We start from the raw sequence: 15,701 nt of genomic DNA on the forward strand, positions 1-15,701 counted from the left end.
TTCCTTTTCTACCCCTGTCTAACTCCTCCCACCAATCTTCTGTTCTTTTATATGTTTGCACCCCTAGGCATCTCCTCCACTGTTTTGATATTATTCCTCCTTCCGTTATTCCACATCCCCTCTTCTATGACTACCTCCTCCTCGTCTACCTCCACACTACTTCTCCCTCCTGCACACTACTCAATCACCCTGCTTTGACTCAGGTACATTTGCTTCACAGTCACCCCTTACACTGCCTTCTATATACACCTGTCACACATATGGTCTATGCTATGCCCTCTTCTGAAGTGCTACAATCAGTTAGGTTTGGTATGCTACACAGTGTCCAGTTGTGCTATGTTATTTGTTTGTTTGTTTTGTTTGTTTGTTTTATTGATTTGTAAAGTGCTCCAAACCCAGAGGTAGAAGGGCGCTTAAAGAGGATGGTTACAAAGTGTGACAAAAGCAAATTCAATATACAGCAGTTTACAGAGTATACTAACATAGTTAAGCAGTGGGGCTACTACATTTTCAAAATACAAAGGTTTATAGAGTTCGCAGACATAGTTACGCAGAGGGAGGTGTGCCCACCTATCTGTGCTGCTACTCTTTGTTTAGGAGCCAACCTATAATGTGTTTCCTGAAGATCTGGAAGGACTCAATACTTTTAATGTTGAGAGGTAGGGTGTTCCAGAGTTGGGAGGCAAGTACTGTGAAGCTCGGCCCTCCCGCTCTTTTTAGGGAGAAGCTGGGCAGTGTCAGGCATAAGGTGTTGGAGGATCTAGTGGTTCTGGTGGCGGGTTTCATGGTAAACTTATTGGTGAGATATGGTGGGGCTAAGTGGTCTAAAGCCTTATATGTGAGGCAAATAGTTTTCAGGTCAATTTCTAGTCGTATGGAGAACCATTTGCATGATTTCCTTGCAGTGGAGATGTGCTCTCGCCTGGGGATGTTGAGCGCTGCACGTAGTGCATTACTTTGAAGTACCTGTAGTTTGTTAATTATAGCTTGTTTAGCACCTAGGTACAGGCTATTGCAGTAGTCCAGTTTGGATTGTACGAGGGCTCTAGCTAGAGTGAGGCAGCTATTAGATGATAGGAAGGGTCTATTGGCCCTAATAAGCTTGCCGGTGTAGGCGGAGGCTAAGGCGATCATATTAGTTTCTTTGGTGAGGTTAGAGTTGGCATCAAGGTAAAAACCGAGAGTTTTCACGCTTTTGGCAATAGGGATGGTGTGACCGTCGATAATGATGTTGTTGTAGTTGGGATTAAGTTTAGCTAGGTTGCTGGGGGAGCCGACAAGGATGAGCTCCGTCTTCTCATCATTCAGGAAGAGGCCATGAGAGGCCATCCATGCCTGAATGATGGAAAATATTTCGTTAATCCGGATGACGTCTGCATGGTAGTTGCCTGTGATGGTGAGGAGTATCTTGGTGTCATCTGCGTAATTCGTGTAGGTGACACCCGTACGGTCCAGTTGGTCAAATAGTGGCTTTGTAAATATGTTGTTCAAAGTGGGGGAGACGCAGGAGCCTTGAGGGACCCCGCATGAGGTGGGAATGGGGTCTGCTGAAGCTGTTGTAGAGAAAACCTGCATGGTTCTGTTTGCCAGAAAGGATTGTATCCATGTGACGGCCGAGGGGGAGAAGTGAGCTGCGGTGGCTAAGTGGCTACAGAGGATATTATGGTCGACCAGGTCAAAGGCCGCTGAAAGGTCTAAAAGGAGTAGGATCGCGGCATTACCTTTGTCTTTGATTTCATCAATCTGACTTTTGAGATCAACAAGGGCAGTTTCTGTTCCATGTTGAGGCCTGAAGCCAGATTGACGTATTCCTAGCAGTTGGCTGGATTCGAGATATTCCTGAATTTGGAGGTAGGCAACTTTATCCAGGATTTTTAACAGAAATGGGACAGTGCTGATGGGCCTGTAATTAGTGGGTATGGCTGGATCTAGTGATTGTTTTTTCAGGAGTGGGAGAACCCATGATTGTTTTAGGTTGCTGGGAACTGAGTTATTGGTGAATGATAGGTTGATAAGTTTAGTGATGAATGAGGATAGGTCTCTAGCTGCGTCTTTTATGATCTGGGTGGGACAGCTGTCCCCTTTGCAGTTCGAGGGTTTTAGGGAGGTGATAGATTTTTGAACTTCTGCCGTAGTTACTTTCTTGAATGTGAAGGCTGATTTGGTAGCGAGGGGCGTTGGTGAGCTAAGGTTGGTAGGCTTGTTGTTGGAAAGTTGTTGGCGTTTGTCTTCAATTTTAGATTGGAGTCCTGTGATTTTGTTATTAAGGGCTTTTTGGATCCTGGTGCACCAAGGTTTGTCTTTTAGGCAGGTGTCTGTAGTTGGGTTGGGATTTTCAAGTTCTTTTAGAATTTTAAAAAATTCTTTAGTGGAGGACCCTGCCTGATCAATCCTGTCATTGTATGTATCTTTGTTGGTGCGAATTATCTCACTTTGATATAGGGAAGATATATTCATAAGATTTGATTTATTTTCCGCAGAGGAATTGGTTTTCTATGTGAGTTGTGCCTTAGCTTTCTTTTCCCTAAGTAACTTGAGTTCAGGGGTGTACCAGGAGTTCAGATGAGCTCTTGGTTTATCTTTACGCAATTTCAGAGGGGCAATGGTATCCATCGCCTTGGCCTTGGAGTCATTGAAGGTGTCAATTAGATTAGCATTGGCTGGAAGTGCATTGATGGTAGGTAGGACCAGGGGCCTCAGCAGAGATGTTACGTTTTGTTTCTGGTAGGGCAGGCTGGTGCCGTGGGGCACTTTTTGGGTACTACATGATTAGTGTTAATCTCCAGAAGGATAAGGTAATGATCCGTCCATGCTAGAGGTTGGGGGTCCTTACAGATTGTGTTGCAGTTGTAGGTCGCCACCCAGTCGATAATTCTGCCCTTCTGGGGAGGATATTGAGTTCTGCAAAGCCATGTTCTGTTAGGGCATTAGCTAAGGATGCAGCAGGTGCGTCATTGGGGTCGCGGTAACCAAGGTTAAGGTCTCCGAGGATAATAATTTGTGCTGATGGCTTGGAGTTTTCAGCAATGAGAGATGCGATGTCTTCTTCAAAGACCCCAGGGGGGCCTGGTGGTCTATATATGAGGTGAAAGGTGATCGTACTTGTGGGGTAGGTTTGCAGCTTGATAGTAAGTAGCTCGCAGGATGTGAATGATACTGAGGAGACTGATCTGAAGCCTAGGGAAGATTTAGAGATGATAGCTACACCTCCTCCCCTGTTGTTGGGTCTATCAGCTCTGAGGATAGCGTATTTGTCAGGGATGGCTAGCGATAAGTAGAGTCCTGACGCTTCATGGAGCCAGGTTTCTGTTAAGGCTAGGAAGTCTAGATCATTGGTGAGAATGATGTCGGAGATTTCTGTGGGGTGGGCAGCAAGGGATCTGACATTAAGTAAGGCTCCTTTTAGTGGGTTTTTAAGCTGTAGAAACATGTGTTATGTTTTGTTTTATTAGGATCAATGTGTTCTTTTCCCAAAGCTAAACACAAATTAACTAGAATGTACCCGAGTGTTGCTGTTTTTTTACTTGCATTTGTATGTATTTATTCACTCTTTTTGGGAGTGGGGGATGGGGGGAAGCATACGATGTTGGTTTCCTTTTTTACAGGCTGGTTAGGTCATGTTATATCGAGGTTTAATTATGTTTTGCTTTAAATGTTCAATCGCCTTGAAGCATCTATAAGGTAGCAGATGGCAACCCCCTGAACACGCAAATTAAAAAGCAAAAATTAGATCTTGAAGTGGGAGTAATTGGGGAGTAAAAATATAAGTCAATTTCCCAATGGGAGTATTTTTAGAAGTGAGTAAAAATGTTTTAACTAGAAATATTTTTGTAATAATGATTTCTTTGTACCTACTTATTCATGTACATTAAAATACACGTTTGCTTCTTCCAAATTAGGCAATAATAATAGTAGTTTCCTCCTCTGGTTCTACATCCATTGTTGGTCCAAACATATTCGCAGAGCTGTCTGGGTGAAAGCAAGGGCACAGGAACTGTTTCCTATTTTTTGTTGGGAGTGTTTTTACTTACTATTTTAATTTTATGAGAGTATTTGCCTATTTTTATAGAGTAAAAGTGGCCGATACACCCCTTATCTCTAGGACTACCTGAACATAATGTAGGCCTGGAAATCAAATCTGGTAACTCGACCCTACTTACCTGTTTTGACCTAACATTTGCACAATGCCCTCTATTAACAGAGCACCAAGAACTGCAGCCCAGATCAAATTCGCTAGTGAAAGGCTGGATTATGTAAATTAGCTCTCATAAGCGCTGAGCCTCAGGGTAAGAGGATTTCTGCCTCACATACCACTATCACCATTCCCACAAAGGTCCTAGCAGAATAAGTGAGCCTCCAGAAAACCTGGACCGGGGCTTCTGCTCCCAGGGAAGAAATCTCACCCTCAGTTAAATGTGCCCATATTTCCTTCTAGCTTTCCCATCTGTAGAATCTGGCAGTCCATGGCCGTTTGGGGTTAATGGGATTAAGTAGAGAGGTTTGCCCTCTGTGTTTCTTGGGCATGGTTTGAACATGCCTCGGCTCACCATGGCAATGTGGGAGACTCACAAGCCTGACCACCGCAAGCCTGGGGTTTGGTGACTTTTTAAAAAGAAATCCTTGTTGTAACTATGACATAAATGAGGAAACCAAAACAAAACAGAGGTTGTTGTGCTTGCTTTTCAGGGACCTTTCACAAGGGGAGTAAGTAAAAGAGTTTTGCCATCTGTTATTTCTTGGGCATGGCTTGGCTTGAACATGCCCGGGCTCACCATGACCCTGTGAAAGGCTAACAAGCCTGACTACTGTTGAGCTAAAGACAGGCTTTGTGTCGTTAAGACCTTTGCATAGAAGTACAAGCCTAGGGCCTGGTCAAGAATAAATCATTGTGGTCACCATGACTTAGAATGCAGGCCAGGATCCTGTCAGCTGGGTTGGCAAACCCAGTGCTCTCCCTTGATATGGGGATTGTTTCTCCGAAACGAATCTGGTGAAAGCTTCCACACTACTAGGACCCGCTTGAGCAACTCTCAAGTCCATCATGCAACCACTCACATCCAACAACATCCAGTACCAAGCTTTGCCGGTTCTAGTACTGCCATCACAGTAACGCTCTGCTCGAATCCGAGCTGTACCCTCCTGAGCCCTACACTCATGCTTCCCAATAACATCTGAGAAACTAGCATCCCTTCTTCACCAACAATATGCCCACCCAACCCAATTGTTTTTCCTACATGTTTTTTGTGATTCTATTGTTTAGTTTTTCTTTGCTATCACTTCCTCCCCAAACCTGCCCTTCATATTCACAGACTGAGATAGGGTCACAATATGCCGCCTTTCGGAGAAGGCCAGGTGCCATAAAACCACTACGGTGGTGATGGGCGGAATATAAGTATTAGATAGCATAACAAACATGTACAGTGAAACTGCAGAACCACTTTCACATGGAAGCAATACGCCACCCGCACCCCCTATCTTCTTCATAATCCGCTGCTCCCTCCTACTGGTCTCTTTGCCATCCAATTCTGCTTCGTGTATACTGAGATCGGATGACTTTCCGTAGCCAATCCGGCCGTGGCTTTACCACCTGGGGTGTGCATGTGTAATGAGAAGTCATACGTAGAGGGCTAAGCCCCATACATTTTCTCTGCACAGCATTCCACCGACCATACCAAAGATGCCGGCCCGGGATGGCCCATGTTCAAGTTTGTGTTCTGGGACCCGTTCAAGTGGTTCTCAGGGAAAGTGTCAGGGAGGGTAGGTGTGGCCCTCCGTTATGTCCCTTGGTCAAATGAGTCCTTGAGGGCTGGTGCCTTCATGCTAGTTTTCCTTTGTGCCGCTGCACGGCCTTACTGTCAGCACAGCACTGCAGCAGATTTATCTGGTCACTGTCACCCTCTACGCAGGTAGGTCACTGGCGGTGCTTGAGTGTTTTGCTGTCATGGCTTCTCTTCCAGTTTTGTTCTCCTGTCACTGCCTATCCTTGAAGTTGACTCTGCCATTGGTAGCTGTCTCTCTAAAAGAAAAAGTGAGGCACTGCTGGCGCAACTAATGGTCTGCAAAAATACATGCTGACACCAGGGGTTGGGGGGAACATGAATAGGGGCCCTCTCAGCACCCCGGCCCACAAGGTTAGAGCTGTGTCTGGATTCCTCCTTATGCTTCCCATGCCTGGCTAACAGAGATTCCCGTCCCGTCTTGACAAGGTCAGGTTACTGAACGTTTCACACATGTAATCAGAAATGTTCAAATAATGTTGTGTTTTTCCAATTGTGTTTGAAAAGAGAATGTGCCAACGCCAATAGATGTGAAGGAAAGTGCGTGAAAGGCATCCCTGTGAAATTCAATAGGAAAGTTCCAGGCACATTGTATCTTCATTGGATTTAGAGCTGTTTGAATTATAGGTAAATTATGCAATGTATGAAAAGTCATTGTTTACTAGTACAACAAATGAAGGCGAGCATCTGGAAACCTTTGCACATTTCATTGGTAACTGCATGCAGAGAAACCGGAGTAGGAGGAAGGAACTAATGATACTATCAGAGCTCAAAATGTTAGCCATTTGCTAGTGATAATTGACTCTTGATGAGTAAGAAACGGAGTGCTGTCTATATGTATAGAATAGAGGCAGCAAGTGACTTTTCATGCCTGGCTAGTAGCTTGCAACTTGAAATATTTCCCCTTGATGCTGTAAAACATATTTATAATCTTATTTCATAATAGCCTTTCTATGTCAAAGCCTGAGGCTTCCAGTTATGCAAGGTTAAATCTGCCATGCAATGCCCAATACCACCTGATGGGAATGTATCGGCTTGAGCCCCACAAAGAACATGTTTATCAACCAATGTCTGAAATGCCCATACACCTTTGCACACCCATGTTGTGATAATATAGAAAAGGGTGTATTGAAGGATATAGAATTAGAGTTGGGGCCCCCCAACCCCGTACAGAATCCAGGAAGAGGTGACCTTGTGTACATCATTTTCTGCTGTTTAGAAAAAGGAGAGCTTTTCCATGGTGATGCTGTAAAACCAAGGCTCAGCATTTGCACTTGCCCTAGTGCCCATATGCTTATGATATTTGACACTTGGCAAGTAAGAAATGGGGACCTGTGCCTATGTGGATAATTGAGAGGACGTGGGGAATGTATGTTTGGCAAGTAGCTTGTAACTTGAAATGTGCCCTCCTGTGGAGGAGGAGTTGGAACATTGTGGAACAGAGCACTGTCGAGTTGGGAAGAGAAAAGCTGGGCAATCACTTGAAACCTCTTCTACCACAATAACGAACATTTAAAACACATTTGGGAACCCACGAAAAACCTTTCACCAAATCGAAAGAAAACTGGCGAGTCTGCCAAGGCCATGGAAAGTCATCCTAGAAGGGTGGCAATGACTGAAGGCTAATCCCTGAAAGGAACCCCATTTATGAGGATAGACTCCGGATTCAGCTACTCCAACCTCGCCAGTGCCTGTGGCACTTAGACCTGAAAAGAGAATTATACTAGTGTGACAAAAACCAACATACAAAGGAAAAAACGTGTGCTGAAGCAGGTTTCTCACTTCGTCAGAGTCCAGCAGGCAGTACATCAAAACTACCTGCAGGAAAAAATGCCATGGTCCAAACACACCCGTATCTCAGGACCCCTACTCTACGCCTGAGGTCAGTCGGTCCCTCTCACCTCACTTACTCTCTCAGAAAATAGAATGCCTTTAATAAGGCACTTGAAATTAATTTGCTGAGTGTGTGTGGAATCCGGGCCACCTCCCACCCTGAAAAAAAGAGGGGCTCCCAGCCGCACGCACCATGGCCACGTTTCCGGTAGTAGCAAGGAGACTGGGAAAGGCATGCTCAGTCTGCACGTGCCACACGCCACAGTTGGCGCAAGTTCACGCCGACCCTTTGAAACCCTAGGGAGGAAAAGCGGCAACAGCGTCAGGTCTCTGGATACCAGTGTTGCATAGCACCCCTCCTGGGAGCATGGTAGCTCCCAGGATGTTGTAATGGGTCACGCGGCAGTAGCCACGTGACCAAGTTAATAAAAGCAACAAGCTGATTCCGGCTCGTCAGTCACTCCACAACTGGCTCCGGTGCCGTTCCTCATGTGCACCAGGTCGGTGCAACACTGTGTGGAGTAGGCCCAGGGACAGGGCCCTCCACGAGGTCGGCGCCCCTGCTGGGCAATACCGCCCTCTTCTGCCGGGCCATGTGAGCATGGTTGCCGGTGCAACCTCGGACTGGGTGCCCCCAGAGCCGGGGCTGCAGTGTGCTGGGTGCCCCCAGTCTCGTTGATAGCTCTGGTGATCTGCAGCGGGTGGGTGACCCGCGCCCATATATCCGCGGCGTGAGCGCCGCAAAGAGGGTCCATGTCTGGTGCTCCAGATTGGCGTATGGGGCCTTCCAGGTGGTCCAGGGCAGGCCCCCAACGATTCCTCCGTCTGGCGAAGATCTGGGCCACCTCGTAAGAGATCGCGTTTCGCTGCCTATTGCTTCAAAACGAGGAAAGTGGAGGGGTGTGCCGTGCAGAGCATGCTACTTGCACTTGCCACACAGCATACATCAATAAGTTTATGAACGCACAAATAACGTAAAAAAACAGTAAAGTTAGTTTCCGAAATGGCAGATGCCAGTAAGCAGCATTGAACAAAAATGAGTATCTATCTACTATGATGAGCAGCAAAGGAAAAGGTCTACTTGCATGGTCATTTATGTGCTGGGTTGTCATGATTGGATGAGCCTAGGCCATCACCCCTCCACATTTGAGTGGATCCATTTCATGTTTCTTTATTAACCGTGTAATGCTACACATCAAACTTTCATAGGTGGTATTTATTTTGGGGTCTGCAGTTTGGGAGTTTTCTGTCAGGATGTGCTAATTTGATATGGGGCACGTACTGCCTTGTGACAATATCAGATTGCTTAAGGACATGCAGTGTGGGCGCATTCTGATTCAAGAGATACATATTTCTTTTGCATAGTTATGTTATGGTGATTTATACCACACACTGCTGCCATTTTCATGGTCGCCAGGAGATTGTGTGGCTCTGTAAGAAAAGTGGGTTGGCTTGGTTAGTGAGGGAAGAGGGATAGGATAGAGGTTGTGCTCTTCTGTTGATGCTTGCCGAACCCGGCGAAACTGGCGTCTCTGTGTGTCAGCTTTCTGGGTGTGCTTTTTTGTGTGCACTGGGCTTGTTGTGTCCACAGGGGTAGCGTCCCGTGTCTGAGTTGTTTCTTGTTTGCAACAATTCGGTTTTGTGGCGTGGTTAGTGGTGGGTGTGTGGTTTGTGTGTTGTTTTGCTGGCTCTTTTGGGCATGTGTAGTATGTGGGTGTGGAAAAGAGAAGGGGGTGGTTAGTTGGTTTCTCTTTGGTTCTGGGTGTCTGGTTGTATCATTGTTCTTCGGTCCGTATTGTTCCATGTTGGCTTTGGTCCCAGAGTATGTTTTGTGAGTATGCATGTTTTTATCCTGGTTTCAGTGAGATGAATAGCCAGGTTTTCAGTCGTTTTCTGAAAGTTAGGTGGCCTTCCGTCCTCATTTCCTTTGGTATCAAGTTCCATAGTTTGGCTATCAAGTAGGAAAATGCCGTGCCTCAGAATGTCCTTTTCTCGCAGTGTTTTGTTTCCATTTGCACGTCGTTGTTCGAACTCTGGTTTTGATTTGTTTGGTAGCTGTTGATTTTAGCTTGGAGAAATTCAGCTCTTTGTCCATGTAGTGATTTGTGGGCCATGCAGAGGGCTTTAAAGTTAATGCATTTTTATTTTACTTGTAGCCAGTGTCGAATTCTCAGGGCTGGTGTGATGTGGTCTCTTCTATGTAGTCTCCGGAGTAGTCTTGCTATGATATTTTGGATGCGTTGGAGTTTGTTTGTGAGGCGTTCTAGCATTCCAATGTAGAGGCTGGTTGCCCGGTCATTGGCTATTTTATTTCCGGGTCTGCTGAGGTAATCATACCAGGCTTTTTTGGCGAGTGAGCGTAACAGGTGGAGTTTAAAATTGAGCTCATGTTGATAGTGTCACGGGGTTTGAAATTGCTGGGTGCTATTTAGCACCTGGATATTGCCTACAAAAGTCTGGTTAGCTTGCCACCAGCAGCTACCAGGCGCTACTTTTCGCTCCCAATGAGAAATGGTGCACACATTACATAACATTAAATATGAGTTTGAGAATGTGTATAATGGAGCATTGACGGGTCTAGAAGCTATAGAAAGCATAGTAATAGACTAAATGTTATAGTTTGCACCTCATTTGGAAGTTAGATTTGGGGCTCGCTAAGTTTTGGCTCTTCAGGAGCCAGAGAGAGCGTGAACAAGGTGGCGTCACAGAAAATGAGGTGGCGGGAGAGAGGAGTGCTGTGGTAGTAAAGAGACAGCAACCGAGATCGATGCAGTAACAGAAAGAGATGTAGTGACAGTTATGGATGGAGAGGCACAGATATTTAATGACTAAATGAGAGGGAGTAGCAAGACAGAAGAACTGTAGGGAAAGAAAAGTAAAGATGAAATCAAAGGGGCAGTAATGTATAGAGGATATGAAAAGAAAGAAATGTAATGAAATGTGGCAAGAAACCGAGGAATGCACAGGAATTGTTTTTAGTAGCGCTAAAGGCAGAGCACAATAGTAGTAGAGGTTTATGGTGTGTGCACTTTTGGGTGCGTGCCGTGAATTAAAAGAATCGGCAAGTTCCACCATCTTTCTGGCACTCCAGAGTGGGTAGCTTGACGTGTGCATCTGTTAAGTCGCTATATAAAAAGTATCATTTTACTTCAAAATCTCTGCATTTCTTTTAATGTTGTATTATTCAATTATTGTAAGCCATTCATTAAATTCACACCATCCCGAGGAGACTTCAATGTTATAGCTCCTGGCTCACAATGATTTAGTCCTAATCAGAGGAAGATCTCAAAACCCAAGAGCCACTACTTCCAGCTGCTGATCCATCAACTCCAGTTTCGACCCCTGTAAGTACTAAGCACCCTCAATCGTAATAGTGAGCAGCATGAGCACACACACCCTTTTTCGAAAGTGTGTGTTCTTTGTGGTGAGGCTTGTTAGCCCCACCCTCGCCCTGTCTGTCAGTCTCCACCCTGCACCCTCCTTTGAGCACTCTTGTTCCTGGTAGCTTTGCCATCCCCATTGTAAACGCCTTTGTGCCCATGTTAGGGGTAAGTGTGCATGAGGCTGCCAATGGTGAAGTGGATTTACAGGCCTTTTCCTCCTGGTATGACTAAGTCTACTTTTGGCAGCTGGATAGGAACAAGACTCTTTCCTCCTGTTTGTCAAAACAGGTCGGATGTTCTTTGTGAGAGCCCACGCTTCTTCTCTACCCACACTGCTGAACCAGAGTATTGCTAAAAAAGGATGAGGGTAGACCCCAAGATGCATAAATGCCCCCACTGGCAACAGTGTCAAAATAGACATTCTTCAAGAGAATGGTGTATACATTAAACCTTTACATTTTAGAAACACACAACTAAGTGCACTTTCTTACTTAGTCACATGACTAAGTGAAAAGCTGTTATTTGAAAAAAAAATATATATATTTGGTTTAAAAAACCTTTTACAAAAAAAAGCCACTTACAAAATGCCACACTCATTACAGAAATCATTGATCAATGACACAAAAAATTCTTAAAGAGTAAAATTTTCCATACTACAATTTAAGATGATCAAACTCGATAAGGAGATTATTTTCTCTCAACTTGCCCAAAATATTTACCGACTAACAAAAAGTAGGCTACCCACCCCAATGACCCCTGGAGCAGGTGGGACATGTGGCTATTTAGAATATAATGTTGCATCTTTCTAATACCTGGATCACCGCTATTGTCATTCCCTGTGAATACCCGGAGATCATCCTGTCCCAGAATGTTTCTGGTATATAGTGATTGGATTCAAAACCAAATCTTTCAAAGAGCTTGGACCTCTCTTGCCAAGTACACTCACAATCCATAAGTAAATGTCTGATAGATTGTTCTGGTATTTTACAAACATCACACAGTTGAATAGCGGAGTCTCCCTTCCCCCTTCTTGCGAGGACTTCCCCTGTGTGTATTACATTTAACCGTAATCTCAGGAATTTTTTCCTGACCCTCCAGTTGGAAATTTCACCAAGTATTTGTTTAAATGACTGCATTTTTTATCAGCCTTCATCAATGGATTTGGATTTGCCCCCAGACAGACTTCCTCAATCGTATTAATCCAGTCCATCTCATCCCAACATTTATTTGCTTTCCCCGGGTTCTCGATTAAGGTTTGGATTTCTATATTAGCCTTGGCCAACCAATCTTTTACCTGGAGGCATAAATGTGTTGGCATTTTGGATCTGTTGTTATCCAGGTGAGCCTTTATGTCTATAGACCCTTCCTGGGACTATTGTTATGAGTCTAAAGAGGGAGATTAACTTCCAACCTGCTTGGGCCTTTCGAGATCTTAAGCCCAATTCAAACCTAATGTTTGATATTGGTAAGCACATTGGCAACCCGAGAACATTCTTCCAGATCAGACCCTCCCAGAGAAAATCTACAGTATTTCATCAGAATTCTTTTCATCTGGGCAGTCAATTGTGCTGATTTCATGTCGACATCTTGCTCTACTTTACAGACTGCCAGAGATGTGTAGATATTGTACCCCAAGTAGAGTAATTCCTCTACCCGTGGGATGTTTTGACCACCCATCACCCACTGGGAATAGACGACTTTTTTGTTCCTGTGTCTAAAGAGCATCATCTTAGACTTGTTGGGATTTAGAGCTAGACCATTTTCTTCCGCGTAACGGTGCAGTTTGTTCAGGAGACTCTGCAGCCCAATTGCCATCTTGTCCAGCAAGACGGCATTGTCCACGTAGGCGAGCCGGTGGATCTTGATACTGTTTAAACCCGGACTTGCCAAGGCCGATGAGGCCAGGTACTCCCCCCATATCAGCCAGATAAAAGTTAAAAAAGAGGGGAATTTTAAGTTCTTTAAAGATGTTTGTCCAACCCTTTTCACATTAAAGCTGTTTGCAAAGCGACACACAAATGCTATCATGTTTAATTTAACAATGCTTACATCCTGACATTGGGTCCTAAAACCTAAATTCCGAAAACAATTGCTAAAAACTAAATTCACTTAACACCAAATGTTCATTAATTTTAATAATAATTCTTAATAGGCTGACTATTTTCGGCATCTGGTTCACAATTTTACTTTGTCTTCATAAGGTCAAATCCTAGTCATGGGCATACATTTTACAGTTCTTTTAATTTATGCATACACCATTGGTTTGTCACACCCTTACCAAATATCTCTTGACATCACTAGTAACTCTGTGGATGAAAGATCAATGGGGTATTCAGATTTCTCATGGTTCCTTCCAGAAGTTTATTTCCTAATTGATGTGTTATTATATAGCGCTTTCGCAAAAGCGCCTTGCATAGAACATATTTACATACAACACTAATTGTTTATATTCATGGACTTCTGTTACATGAAGCATTTTTGCCACAAGCACTTGAATACCAAATTCAAGGATCCCCAATGTTGCTCTATTTCTTTTTATTTCAAACAGGAAAGAAAGACCTGTTTCTCCTTGTGCCGGAATGTGCTCTTCGTTCCATCATGTACCACATGGAGTTGGCGTGTTTAATCAGGGGATTGTGCACTGTTTGGTGTGGCCATAGTATGGTATGCTCTACCTGGGCCTATGATATCTACACCCCCAATATGATGGCTGTACCTTTGCATATGGTAAATGTAGAAGTGCATACAAGGCTGTGTGTACCCTAAAATGGTAGTAACTAGAAATGGGACACTATAACTAAGAATCTGAGCGTTTACCTGAGCTGTATGGTTGCTGTATCCTGGCATGTGAAGGTTGGCCAGCATATTTTGCATAATGGTGGCTTGACATTTTTATACAAGTCTGAAGAAATGTGGTGTGCATGTAATCTCCTTACTGGAGGATATCACATATAGCGCTGTGATTACACATTTTTGAATGCATGAACTGATTCATTGTCTAGGATATGGCCATCCTCTCTCCTATCCCTCCTTACGCTACCTTGCCTCTCATACATTGTCTGTGCGTTGCCACCCAACCGCCCGCCCCCTTGAGCCAAGCCAACCCCGTTCTGAGGACTAAAGAAGGTATCCAGTAATTTGCACACGATAACCATGAGAGCAGGCCAGGTATTGCACTCAACTGGGCTCTAAGGGTGGGCATTGCATCGCACTTTAACTTACCTTAGGTGAAGCAGTTGGATCAATTTGGAGAAGGCTAATTAGTTACAATTGAGTCTTCTTTTGTAGTCGGCACTGTATGCAACTGTAAAGCATATGAGGGAGGGCATTGCTGCCGCAAATAAACATGTAAGACTGGAATTTTTCGCACTTGAAGGACCTGGGGTTGGCAATGCATCACTCCAAGCTTCGCTCACAGGGTGAGTATTTACATTTATTTAACTATCGCACTTAGATGGCAGGTGAGACCAAGCACTGCTCTTTGCACATGGATTAAATCCAGGGGATAGACAGTGTTGTTTGTACAGCAAACCCATTTTTTCCTCTCGAACTGTGCACCTTCGTAACTTAGTGTCAAAACATGGCCTCACTCCCTGACACCTCCGCACTCACATACAACACAGACACTATTGCACAACACCTCTGCCATAAGAATGAAGCTTCGCTTTCACGACAAACATTTGTACTGTAGCTATGCACGTAATTCTCTATGCACTTAAACACAACCCTGCCTGCTAAGTTCATTGTACACCTTCTTCCGCCCATACACATGCCATTCAGACATGGGTGTTTGCAGGGTCTTGGACTTTAATAGCCCCTCCACATTTTTCCCATACTCTGGATTTTGGTCCCTCCGAGGGCGTTCAACCAACAGCGCTTTGGGACCATAATTATGGTGAAAGGCGCTATACAAATGACTAAAAATTAAACATGAAATGAACTCTCAGTAAACTGCAAGTATGTGTTTTCAGAGCAAAGTTTGATGGTAAGTCTTGATTACATTAAAGTGAGTTTGAAGGGGTTCCCATGAGGAGATGTCTTGGTCCGGAAGAGGCAGGAACTGGGTGTGCATGGAAATACGTATTAGCATGCTATGTCCGTTAATGGATGGGAAAATAACCAAACGACACCTACAAGTTTTCTCATATACCATTTCCTCTTATCTGTACTCTAATGTAATAGTTTCGGCTCATAGGTTGTGCTCCTAAAGCCCAAACTAAAAAGGAAATACAAACCACTCAGTTTGTGCAGAAACCTTGCGTTGTGTAACTGTGCAATCCAGTTTATAGGCCAGGTACTGAGTCCTCAAGTCTCCTTTACTACGTGAAGCATGGCCTGCTTGCCCTCCCCTCCCCATCTCTTTTCTAGCGACACCTACTTTCTGCAGAAACCTCACACTTTCTCTTTCAACGTGCTTTCAAAATGTTAACGGCAGCAGGTCTAACTACATTTGTAAAGTAGTGGTCTGAATGTAAAAGCGGTTAATTTTCGTTGCAAAAAATGTGATTTGCTTTGGTTTTTGCTGTTTTTGCCAATCATGTACTGTCCGTGGTATTTATTTTGTATCCCCCCTGGCCCCTGGCACTCCTCTTCCCTCCCCCTCGCACTTGCACGATCTGAATGAATGACTCAGGGCCTAGTAAGAACGTTTGTTGTGTCCTCCCTCTGTCTATTCTCCCTTGTCTTGTCTGTGTCCTCCCTCTGTCTA

The 15,701-nt window shown here is 44.4% G+C and overlaps 1 protein-coding gene across 2 annotated transcripts in view; it reads left to right on the top strand.

Annotated features, from left to right (window-relative positions):
* The window catches only part of RNF130 (ring finger protein 130), a 1,130,799-nt gene that overhangs the window by 253,219 nt on the left and 861,879 nt on the right, over nt 1-15,701 (top strand). The gene's annotated exons all lie outside the window — the stretch shown is intronic.

The sequence above is a fragment of the Ambystoma mexicanum genome, chromosome 3q (genome assembly GCF_040938575.1).
Source record: "Ambystoma mexicanum isolate Mex_15411 chromosome 3q, UKY_AmexF1_1, whole genome shotgun sequence".
Lineage (NCBI taxonomy): Eukaryota > Metazoa > Chordata > Amphibia > Caudata > Ambystomatidae > Ambystoma > Ambystoma mexicanum.